This window comes from Arachis ipaensis, chromosome B04, assembly GCF_000816755.2.
Source record: "Arachis ipaensis cultivar K30076 chromosome B04, Araip1.1, whole genome shotgun sequence".
NCBI classification, from domain to species: domain Eukaryota; kingdom Viridiplantae; phylum Streptophyta; class Magnoliopsida; order Fabales; family Fabaceae; genus Arachis; species Arachis ipaensis.
The window spans coordinates 25,222,745-25,235,892 of record NC_029788.2 but is presented as its reverse complement, the minus strand read 5'-3'; positions in this window follow the sequence as shown (position 1 = coordinate 25,235,892).

The following is a 13,148-nucleotide window of genomic DNA, read 5'->3' as shown; positions in this document are numbered from 1 at the left end:
AGAGAGAGTAATTCAAAAATAAAGGGGGGAGGAGGGTTTGTGATTCGAATTAGGGCAAGATTACCGTCGGATGTAGCGGCGGATAAATCTGACGGTAACGCTTTGCGAATGACCAAACATTGCATTACACTAATTTGGATTATCGTCGGATTTACCAATAAATTCCACGGGAACCCTTTGTGAATGGCCAAAATGCAGTGTTGCACTAATTCGAATTACTGGCGGATAAATCTTCGGTAAATCCAACGGCAATGATCGTGCTAATTTTTCTTTTTTTTCTCCAATTATTACTGGCTAATTTACCGTTGGAAAACCAAATTCGACAATAATTTTTTTACTCGACGAATTTTTTACCAAATCCTCCTGTAAATCCACCGCTAATGTCCCACGGTAACTCCGACAGTATTCAGCATTTTTCTTGTAGTGTTAGTTTTTGTATTGCCCTAACTGCACCTCCTTTGGCTTCATATCTCACAAATGCAAATGGACACCCGTTTCCCTTCAGACACTTTCTAGAGACATAGACATCCACCGTATTCCTGGTCCATCCAAAGACTTTGAACAAAATGCTCTTTGATATGTCTTCCAACAAATTGTCAACAAAGACTGAATGGGACTCCTTTTCTACCTCTTCCTACGCCTTCATATTTGCCCCCCTTTTCAATACTATCTCCCTCTTTTCATCTCCATACCTTTTCTTCCTCCTCAGAATATATGTTTGCCATTCTAGTTTTTCATTATCATTCGAGACTCCTCATCCCGTCTTGTTCAACCTTACATGCGGATCTCGGGTTACATCACTCAAACATATCCCTGTATGAAGTTCCAAACCCTGTTTCCCCCCTTAACACCTGGTGCAACCCCCCGGTCAATCTTCCCCTTATGTCTTCTCCCAGCATAGCTGGAAGCCTCATTGTGTTTCACTCTCGTTCGGTCGCTCTCTATTAGTACTACTATAATAGTATTGTATCCCTTTATTTGTTACAATAATATAAAAAAGTTTAATTTTTTAACTAGTAACATTATTAACGTCTATGTTACTTATTCTATTAACTATTAGTGTCAAATTTAATGATAAGACTATGTTAAACCTATTTGAAAATTTTTAAGACAGAAATGAGACATTTAAAATATTAGGTACCAAATTAGGATTCAGTCCAAATATTGAGAATCAAAATAGTACTTTATCCTAAATTTAAATATTTTTTTTTTGCTTTCCTCTTCATCAGCATAGTGTAAAATATGTTAGAATAATAAAATTATATTAATTTATAAGATACCTCTTTAAACTAGAAAAAAAGACTATTAGAAGTATGTTAAAATTAATTTTAAAAAATATCTTCCTGAATAAGGGAAAAACTAATAAAATAAATTTAACTGAATAATGATGTAAAATAGTTTATATCATTCACACTTTAAAATTAAACTTCAAATTAGTTTTCTATCTCCACTTTTCTATATTTAAAAAATAGAATAAAGTGACAAATAAACCCTTAAGAATTTATAGTTCTAACAGATTAGTCCCTAAAAATATCAATAAAGTACTCCAGAATAATAGATATGGACGTACTATCTGTAAATTAGCTCCTATAATTAGGGTAATAGTCTTAATTTGAACTACTTGTCCACATTTTCTATTGTAGAGGACTTCATTAATATCTTTTTTCTTTAGAGATTAATTTATTCGAAATATAAATGTTTAAGAATTTATTTTTCGCTTCATTTAAAAAAATGATGAAATTGCAAAATGCTTATAAAACAATAATCATACATCTCCTTCCATCCAATATGTTACATGGTTTTGATTTGCCGAGAAAACAATTATACTCTATTCAAAATTTTGTACAGTATTCAATGATTTCACACCTTAAGGGTATGATCATGGTGCATGCAAATATATAATTACAATTTCAAACTTTAAGACATGGCCATGTGTTTTCAATCTCTACCCTAGGTACAAAAAAACCAAGAATTGAGAGATAATTATGATTTCACTAATAACTACAGCTTGTAAGTCTAAATCATTAGTGGAAGGTGACACAATTGAAACAAGGGAGTTCTTTATCGTGGATTGCATCCGTTGAGGCCCTGATCTCATAGTTGGGGACTTAACAAGTTTGACATCAGCATAGCGAACTGTTGGATTTTGGATTCCCTTCCTATGTAAAGAAAAAGTTCAGATATTAGTATTTAAGTCCACGAGAAGGAAGTGGTTAAGATTGAGTTAAGTTTGGAGAAGAAAGGTCTTATTTTTTGAGAGAAAACACCAAAATATTAGAAAGAAGAGAAGAGAGAAAGTATTTTTGCACATACACAAAGCTGTCTCTGTAATTAGTCAATGTAGATCTGTAAACCATTGGATTGAGCTTAAATTTAAACAATGTGTTCCAGACACTTGGTTCTTCGTTTTCACCATTCAGATCTTTAATTTAAGGTTTGTAGTTGGAGATATTAACCATGTAGAAGTAGCTTTATTTTTGTAGTATTTTTATTTTCTTGTTCTTGTTTTGTAAGTTTGGATGCTTGAGTTATTTGGCTTGTTGTATACATATTTTGTGCAATGAATTGTGACTCTCTTATACCCTATTTTGATCATAGTAAAGTTATTTCTCTGGTCTTGGTGACCCTTGGTTTTTTACTTCTTACATTGAGGAGGTTTTTCACATTAAAAATCTTGGTGTGTATCGTTATTTTTGGATTTTTTGTACATTTCACTCCTATTGGTGCGTTATTGCTGCCGCCATTTATTTGTGATTGGATGTTGTTGTTCTTATAATTTTTGCAAGTATGGAATTGTGTATTTTTTTTCCTATTATTTGGCATGAGAGTTAAGTTTGAATGAAACTAATTACCATATATGGAAGAGAAAAATGAAGGAGTTATTGTTTGTCAAAAATTTATATTTATCCATATTTGTTACACAGAAACCAGAGTCTAAAATAGATGAAGAATAGGAATTTGAACACTAATAAGTTTATGGTTTCATTAGGCAATGGGTGGATAATATGTTCACAATCACATTGCTAATAAGACTCATGACCACTTTATGAAATCAAATTGAATCCTTGTATGGTTCCAAGTCTGGTAATAATAAATTGTACTTGTTTAAAATATCTTGATGAATTTGAGATACAAGGAGGGGTCTGATGAGCGGATAATTTATACGCTTTTTGACATTGTTTTTACATAGTTTTCAGTATGATTTAGCTAATTTTTAGTATATTTTTATTAGTTTTTAAATAAAAATTACATTTCTGGACTTTACTATGAGTTTGTGTATTTTTCTGTGATTTCAGGTATTTTCTGGCTGAAATTGAGGAACCTGAGCAAAAATCAGATTTAGAGGTTGAAGAAGGACTACAGATGCTGTTGGATTCTGACCTCCCTGCATTCAAAGTGGATTTTCTGGAGCTACAGAACTCCAAATGGCGCGCTCTCAATTGCGTTGGAAAGTAGACATCTAGGGCTTTCCAGAAATATATAATAGTCTATACTTTGTCTGAGTTTAGATGACGTAAACTGACGTTGAACGCCAGTTCCATGCTGCATTCTGGAGTCAAACGCCAGAAACAGGTTGCAAAGTGGAGTTAAACGCCAGAAACAGGTTACAAACTGGCGTTTCAACTCCAAGAAAGACCTCTACACGTGTAAAGCTCAATGCTCAGCCCAAGCACACACCAAGTGGGCTCCAGAAGTGGATTTCTGCATCATTTACTCATTTCTGTAAACCCTAGTAACTAGTTTAGTATAAATAGGACTTTTTTACTATCTTTGTAAGGGATCTTTGATTAGTTTTATGCTATCTTAGACTTTCATGGGGGGCTGGCCATTCGGCCATGCCTGGACCATTATCACTTATGTATTTTCAAACGGTAGAGTTTCTACACACCATAGATTAAGGTGTGGAGCTCTGCTGTTCCTCATGAATTAATACAAAGTACTACTGTTTTTCTATTCATTTCAAGCTTATTCCAATTCTAAGATATCCATTCGCACCCAAGAACATGATGAATGTGATGATTATGTGACGCTCATCATCATTCTCACTTATGAACGCGTGCCTGACAAACACTTCCGTTCTACATGCAAACAAGCTAGAATGAATATCTCTTAGATATCTAATACAGAGGACCGAGTCCGAGATATTAAAATCTTCGCGGTATAAGTTAGAACCCATGGATGGCCATTCTTGAGATCCGAAAAGTCTAAACCTTGTCTGTGGTATTCCGAGTAGGATCTGGGAAGGGATGGCTATGACGAGCTTCAAACTCGCGAGTGCTGGGCGTAGTGACAGACGCAAAAGGATAGTAAATCCTATTCCAGTATGATCGAGAACCGACAGATGATTAGCCATGCAGTGACAGCGCATTGGACCATTTTCACAGAGAGGATGGGATGTAGTCATTGACAACGGTGATGCCCTACATAAAGCTTGCCATGGAAAGGAGTAGAAATGATTGGATGAAGACAGCAGGAAAGTAGAGGTTCAGAGGAACGAAAGCATCTCTATACGCTTATCTGAAATCCTCACTAATGAATTAAATAAGTATCTATATCCTAGTTTATGTTTTATTTATCTTTTTATTATTAAAACTCTATATCCATTTGAATCCACCTGACTGAGATTTACAAAGTAACCATAGCTTGCTTCAAGCCGACAATCTCCGTGGGATCGACCCTTACTCACGTAAGGTTTATTACTTGGACGACCCAGTGCACTTGCTGGTCAGTTGTGCGAAGTTGTGACAAAGAATTAAGATTATGAACGTGCGTATAAAGTTTTCAGTGCCGTTACCAAGGAATGGAACCGTCACGATTTTTGTGCACCAAGTTTTTGGCGCCGTTGCCAGGGATTGTTCGAGTTTGGACAACTGACGGTTCATCTTGTTGCTCAGATTAAGTAATTTTATTTTAATTTTAAGCTTTTTATTTCTTATTTTCGAAAAATACAAAAAAAATTTCTTCTTTTTTCGTTTTTCCCAATTAAATTTCGAAAAAAAAATAAAAATAAAGTTTAATAAAATAATAAAACCAAAAATATTTTGTGTTTCTTGTTTGAGTCTAGAGTCAAGTTTTAAGTTTGGTGTCAATTGCATCTTTTTAATTTTCTAAAAATTATTTTTGAAAATTTCATGCATTGCATTCTTCATGATCTTCAAGTTGTTCTTGGCCAGTCTTCTTGTTTGATCTTCATATTTTCTTGTTTTGTCTTTTCTTGTTTTTCATATGCATTTTCAATTTGTTAATGTCTAAAGAATAAAAATTTTTAAGTTTGGTGTCTTGCATGTTTTCTTTTCTTGAAAATTTTTCAAAAATAAGTTCTTGGTGTTCATCTTTACATTCAAAGTGTTCTTGGTGTTCATCTTGACATTCATAGTGTTCTTGCATGCATCACATGTTTTGATCCAACATTTTCATGCATTGAGTCTTTTTGATGTTTTTCTCTTCCATCATTAAAAATTAAAAAAATAAAAAAAATATCTTTCCCTTATTCTATCATAAAATTTCAAAAATTTGGGTTGACTTTCTCAAAAATTTTTCAAAATTAATTGTTTCTTATGAGTCAAATCAAATTTTTATTTTAAAAACTCTATCTTTTTCAAATCTTTTTCAAAAAAATTAAATCTTTTTCATTTTTATTTCATAATTTTTGAAAATTTCAAATTGATTTTTAAAAATCTTTTTCTTATTTCTATTTCATATTTTCGAATTTAATACTAACAATTAATGTGATTGATTCAAAAATATTAAGTTGTTACTTGCCTATTAAGAAAGGTTAAATCTTTAAACTCTGGAATCAAATCTTTTTAGTTTCTTGTTAGTCAAGTAATCAACTTTAATTTTCAAAATCAAATCTTTTTAAATTTCTTTTTCAAACCTTTTTCAAATTAAGTTTCAATCACATCTTTTTCAAAATCAATTTCAAAATCTTTTCTAACTTCTTACCTTTTTAAAATTGATTTTCAAATTTTTTTAATCAATCCTATCTTTTTGTTTCAATCATATCTTTTTCAAAACTACCTAACTAATTCTCTCTCTCTAATTTTCGAAAATCCCTTCCCCCTTTTTCAATTTTTTTATTAACTAATTGTTTTAATTTTTAATTTAATTTGATTTCAATTTTAATTTTCAAAATTTAACTTTAAATTTTATTTTTAATTTAATTAATTTTCGAAATTCCCTCTCTCTCATCTCCTTCTAATTATTTATTTATTTACTAACACTTCTCTTCATCTCAAAATTTGAACCCTCTCTTCCTCTTGGTGTTCGAATTTCTCTTCTTCTATTCTTCTATTCTTATACTCACATACAGGAATCTCTATACTGTGACATAGAGGATTTCATATTTTCTTTTCTGTTCTCTTTTTTTTCATATGAGCAGGAACAAGGATAAGAACATTCTTGTTGAAGCCGATCCTGAACCTGAAGGAACTCTAAAGAGGAAGCTAAGGGAAGCTAAAGCACAACTCTCTCGAGAAAATCTGACAGAAATTTTTGAAAAAGAAGGAGACATGGCCGAAAATAATAACAATGCAAGGAAGATGCTTGGTGACTTTACTGCACCAAATTCCAATTTACATGGAAGAAGCATCTCAATCCCTGCCATTGGAGCAAACAATTTTGAGCTTAAACCTCAATTAGTTTCTCTGATGCAATATAACTGCAAGTTTCATGGACTTCCATCTGAAGATCTTTTTCAGTTCTTAACTGAGTTCTTGCAGATCTGTGATATTGTTAAGACCAATGGGGTTGATCCCAAGGTCTACAGGCTTATGCTTTTCCCATTTGCTGTAAGAGACAGAGCTAGAATATGGTTAGACTCTCAACCTAAGGATAGCCTGAACTCTTGGGATAAGTTGGTCACGGCGTTCTTAGCCAAGTTCTTTCCTCCTCAAAAGCTTAGTAAGCTTAGAGTGGATGTTCAAACCTTCAAACAGAAAGAAGGTGAATCCCTCTATGAAGCTTGGGAGAGATACAAGGAACTGACCAAAAAGTGTCCTTCTGACATGCTTTCATAATAGATCATCCTGAATATATTCTATGATGGTCTATCTGAGTTATCAAAGATGTCACTAGACCATTCTGCAGGTGGATCCATTCACCTAAAGAAAATGCCTGCAGAAGCTCAAGAACTCATTGACATGGTTGCAAATAACCAGTTCATGTACACTTCTGAAAGGAATCTTGTGAATAATGGGACGCCTATGAGGAAGGGAGTTCTTGAAATTGATACTCTGAATGTCATATTGGCTTAGAATAAAATATTGACTCAGCAAGTTAATATAATTTCTCAGAGTCTGAATGGATTGAAGGAATCATCCAACAGTACTAAAGAGGCCTCTTCTGAAGAAGAAGCTTATGATCCTGAGAATCCTGCAATAGCAGAGGTAAATTACATGGGTGAACCCTATGGAAACACCTATAATCTCTCATGGAGGAATCATCCAAATTTCTCATGGAAGGATCAACAAAAGCCTCAACAAGGCTTTAATAATGGTGGAAGAAACAGGTTTAGCAATAGCAAACCTTTTCCATCATCCACTCAGCAACAGACAGAGAATTCTGAGCAGAATCCATCTAGCTTAGCAAATATAGTCTCTGATCTATCTAAGGCCACTTTATGTTTCATGAATGAAACAAGGTCCTCCATTAGAAATTTGGAGGCACAAGTGGGCCAGTTGAGTAAAAGGGTCACTGAAACCCCTCCCAGTACTCTCCCAAGCAATACAGAAGAGAATCCAAAAAGAGAGTGCAAGGTCATTGAATTAACCATCATGGCCGAACCTACAAGGGAGGGAGAGGACGTGAATCCCAGTGAGGAAGACCTCCTGGGATGTCCAGTGATCAACAAGGAGTTTCCCTCTGAGGAACCAAAGGAATCTGAGACTTATCTAGAAACCATAGAGATTCCATTGAACCTCCTTATGCCCTTCATGAGCTCTGATGAGTATTCTTCTTCTGAAGGAATGAAGATGTTACTGAAGAGCAAGTTTCCAAGTACCTTGGTACAATCATGAAGTTGAATGCCAAATTATTTGGTGATGAGACTTGGAAAGATGAACCTCCCTTGCTCATCAATGAACAGAGTGATCTGGATCAACTAACATTGCCTCAGAAGAAACAGGATCCTGGAAAGTTCTTAATACCTTGTACCATAGGCACCATGACCTTTGAGAAGGCTCTATGTGACCTTGGGTCAGGGATAAACCTCATGCCACTCTCTGTAATGGAGAAACTGGGAATCTTTGAGGTGCAAGCTGCCAGAATCTCATTAGAGATGGCAGACAACTCCAGAAAACAGGCTTATGGACAAGTAGAGGGCGTGCTAGTAAAGGTTGAAGGCCTTTACATCCCTGCTGATTTTATAATCCTGGATACTGGGAAGGATGAGGATGAATCCATCATCCTTGGAAGACCTTTCCTAGCTATAGCAAGGGCTGTGATTGATGTGGACAGAGGAGAGTTAGTTCTTCAACTGAATAAGGACAACCTTGTGTTTCAAACTCAAGGATCTCCTTCTGTAACCATGGAGAGGAAGCATGAAAAGCTTCCCTCACTGCAGAGTTAACCAAGGCCCCCACAGTCAAACTCTAAGTTTAGTGTTGAACCCCCACATTCAAACTCTAAGTTTGGTATTGGAAGGTTCCAACCTTGCTCTGAACATCTGTGAGGCTCCATGAAAGCTTACTGTCAAGCTATTGACATTAAAGAAGCGCTTGTTGGGAGGCAACCCAATGTTATCTAATTATATTTATTTATTTTCCATTGTTATTTTATGTTTTCTTTAGGTTGATGATCATGTGAAGTCACAAAAACTACTGAAAAATCAAAAACAGAGTGAAAAATAGAATGAAAAATAGCACACCCTAGAGGAGAACAGTATGGCGTTTAAACGCCAGAAACAAGCATCTGTCTGGCGTTTAACGCCAGAAACAAGCATCTACCTGGCGTTAAATGCCAGAACAGAGCATGGAAGTGGCGTTTAACGCCAGAAACAGGCAGCAGTCTGGCGTTAAACGCCAGGATTGCATGTATAGGGTGTTTTACATGTCTAAAGGGTACAGGGATAAAAAATCCTTGACACCTCAGGATCTGTGGACCCCACAGGATCCCCTCAAGATCTGTGGACCCCACAGGATCCCCACCTAACCCTATTCTCTCCTCTTCACACCTTTTCATAACTCTCTTCCCCAAATGCCCTTCACCAATCACTTCAATCCCTCTTTCCCATCCCCTCCTCACCACTCACATTCATCTTCTCTTCCCCATAAACCCCACCTACCTTCAAATTCAAAATATTTTCCCTCCCAAACCCAACCCTAAATGGCCAAACCCTAAACCCCTCCCCACTTCTATATAAACCCCTCATTCCTTCTTCTATTTCACACAACACAACCCTCTCTTCTTCCACTTGGCCGAAACCTGCTCTCTCTCCCTCTCCTCCGTTTCTCTTCTTCTTCTACTTCTTTCTTTTTTCTTTTGCTTGGGGACGAGCAAACATTTTAAGTTTGGTGTGGTAAAAGTATTGCTTTTATTTTTTCATAACCATTTATGGCACCTAAAGCCAGAGAAACCTCTAGAAAGAGGAAAGGGAAGGCAATTGCTTCCACCTCTGAGTCATGGGAGATGGAGAGATTCATCTCAAGGTCCATCAAGACCACTTATATGAAGTTGTGGCCAAGAAGAAAGTGATCCCTGAGGTTCCTTTCAAGCTCAAAAGGAATGAGTATCTGGAGATCCGACTTGAGATTCAAAAAAGAGGTTGGAAAGTTCTCACCAACCCCATTCAACAAGTCGGGATCCTAATGGTTCAAGAGTTCTATGCAAACGCATGGATCACAAGGAACCATGATCAAAGTGTGAACCCAAATCCAAAGTAGTGGCTTACTATGGTTCGGAGAAAATACTTAGATTTCAGTTCGGAAAATGTAAGGCTGGCGTTCAACTTGCCAATGATGGAAGAAAACGCATGCCCCTACATAAGAAGGGTCAACTTTGGTCCAAAGATTGGACCAAGTCCTCATAGACATATGTGAGGAAGGAGCTCAATGAAAAATTGACTCAAGAAGTAAGCCGGTTCAACTAAGAAGGCATGACCTCAAACCAGTGGCTAGGGGATGGCTAGAGTTCATTCAACGCTCAATTATTCCTACTAGTAACCGGTCTGAAGTTACTATAGACCAGGCCGTCATGATCCATAGTATCATGATTGGAGAGGAGGTGGAAGTTCATGAGATTATACCTCAAGAACTTTACAAGGTGGTTGACAAGTCCTCCACTTGGGCAAGGTTAGCCTTTCCTCACTTCATATGCCACCTCTGCAATTCAGCTGGAATTGACATAGATGGAGTTATCCTCATTGAAGAAGATAAGCCCATCACTAAGAAAAGGATGGAGTAAACAAGAGATCATGGACTTCAACATGAGCATGAGAAGATTCCTCACCATGAAATTCCTGAGATGCCTCAAGGGATGCACTTCCCTCCACAAAACTATTGGGAACAAATCAACACTTCTCTAGGAGAATTAAGTTCCAACATGGGACAACTAAGAGTGGAGCACCAAGAGCACTCCATCATCCTCCATGAAATTAGAGAAGATCAAAGAGCTATGAGGGAGGAGCAAGAAAGACAAAGAAGAGACATAGAGGAGCTCAAGAGCACCATTGGTTCTTCAAGAAGAGGAAGACACCATCCTCACTAAGGTGGACTCATTCCTTAATCTCCTTGTTTATTTATTTTCCTATTTTTTTATTTTTGAGCTTTATGTTTATTTATATTTGTGTCTTATTACATGATCATTAGTGTCTAAGTGTCTATGCCTTAAAGTTATGAATTTGAATCCACCACCTCTCTTGAATGAAAAATGTTTTAATTACAAAAGAACAAGAAGTACATGGTTTCAAATTCATCCTTGAAACTAGTTTAATTATTTTGATATGGTGGCAACACTTTTTGTTTTCTGAATGAATACTTGAACAGTGCATATGTCTTTTGAAGTTGTTGTTTATGAATGTTAAATATGTTGGCTCTTGAAAGAATGATGAAAAGGAGACATGTTATTTGATAATCTAAAAAATCATAAAAATGATTCTTGAAGCAAGAAAAAGCAGTGAATACAAAAGCTTGCGAAAAAAAATGCCGAAAAAAGAGAAAGAAAAAGAAAAAGCAAGCAGAAAAAGCCAAAAGCTCTTTAAACCAAAAGGCAAGAGCAAAAAGCCAATAGCCCTTAAAACCAAAAGGCAAGGGTAATAAAAAGGATCCAAGGCTTTATAACACTATCTGAATTCTAAGTTCCTATAGATGCTAATCATTCTGAACTTCAATGGATAAAGTGAGATGTCAAAACTATTTCAAGAGGCAAAAAGCTACAAGTCCCGCTCATCTGATTGGAGCTAAGTTTCATTGATATTTTGGAATTTATAGTATATTCTCTTCTTTTTATCCTATTTGATTTTCAGTTGCTTGGGGACAAGCAACAATTTAAGTTTGGCGTTGTGATGAGCGGATAATTTATATGCTTTTTGGCATTGTTGTTACATAGTTTTTAGTGTGATTTAGCTAGTTTTTAGTATATTTTTATTAGTTTTTAAATAAAAATCACATTTCTGGACTTTACTATGAGGTTGTGTGTTTTTCTGTGATTTCAGGTATTTTTTGGCTGAAATTGAGGGACTTGAGCAAAAATCAGATTTAGAGGTTGAAGAAGGACTGCAGATGCTGTTGGATTCTGACCTCCCTGCACTCAAAGTATATTTTCTGGAGCTACGAAACTTCAAATGGCACGCTCTTAATTGTGTTGGAAAGTAGACATCCAGGGCTTTCCAGCAATATATAATAGTCCATACTTTGCCCGAGTGTAGATGACGTAAACTGGCGTTGAACGCCAGTTCCATGCTGCATTTTGGAGTCAAACGCCAGAAACAGGTTGCAAAGTGGAGTTAAACCCCAGAAACAGGTTACAAACTGGCGTTCAACTCCAAGAAAGACCTCTACACATGTAAAGCTCAATGCTCAGCCCAAGCACACACCAAGTAGGCCCCGAAAGTGGATTTCTGCATTATTTACTCATTTCTGTAAACCCTAGTAACTAGTTTAGTATAAATAGGACTTTTTACTATCTTTGTAAGGGATCTTTGATTAGTTTTATGCTATCTTAGACTTTCATGGGGGGCTGGCCATTCGGCCATGCCTGAACCATTATCACTTATGTATTTTCAAACGGTAGAGTTTCTACACACCATAGATTAAGGTGTGGAGCTCTGCTGTTCCTCATGAATTAATACAAAGTACTACTGTTTTTCTATTCAATTCAAGCTTATTCCTATTCTAAGATATCCATTCGCACCCAAGAACATGAGGAATGTGATGATTATGTGACGTTCATCATCATTCTCACTTATAAACGCGTGCCTGACAAACACTTCCGTTCTACATGCAAACAAGCTAGAATGAATATCTCTTAGATATCTAATACAGAGGACCGAGTCCGAGATATTAGAATCTTCGTGGTATAAGTTAGAACCCATGGATGGCCATTCTTGAGATCCAGAAAGTCTAAACCTTGTCTATGGTATTCCGAGTAGGATCTGGGAAGGGATGGCTGTGACGAGCTTCAAACTCGTGAGTGCTGGGCGTAGTGACAGACGCAAAAGGATAGTAAATCTTATTCCAGTATGATCGAGAACCGACAGATGATTAGCCATGCAGTGACAGCGCATTGGACCATTTTCACAGAGAGGAGGGGATGTAGCCATTGACAATGGTGATGCCCTACATAAAGCTTGCCATGGAAATGTAGTAATGATTGGATGAAGACAGCAAGAAAGCAGAGGTTCAGAGGGACGAAAGCATCTCTATACGCTTATCTGAAATTCTCACTAATGAATTACATAAGTATCTCTATCCTAGTTTATGTTTTATTTATCTTTTAATTATTAAAACTCTATATCCATTTGAATCCACCTGACTGAGATTTACAAGGTGACCATAGCTTGCTTCAAGCCGACAATCTCCGTGGGATCGACCCTTACTCAAGTAAGGTTTATTACTTGGACGACCCAGTGCACTTGCTGGTCAGTTGTGTGAAGTTGTGACAAAGAATTAAGATTATGAACGTGCGTATAAAGTTTTCAGCGCCGTTACCAA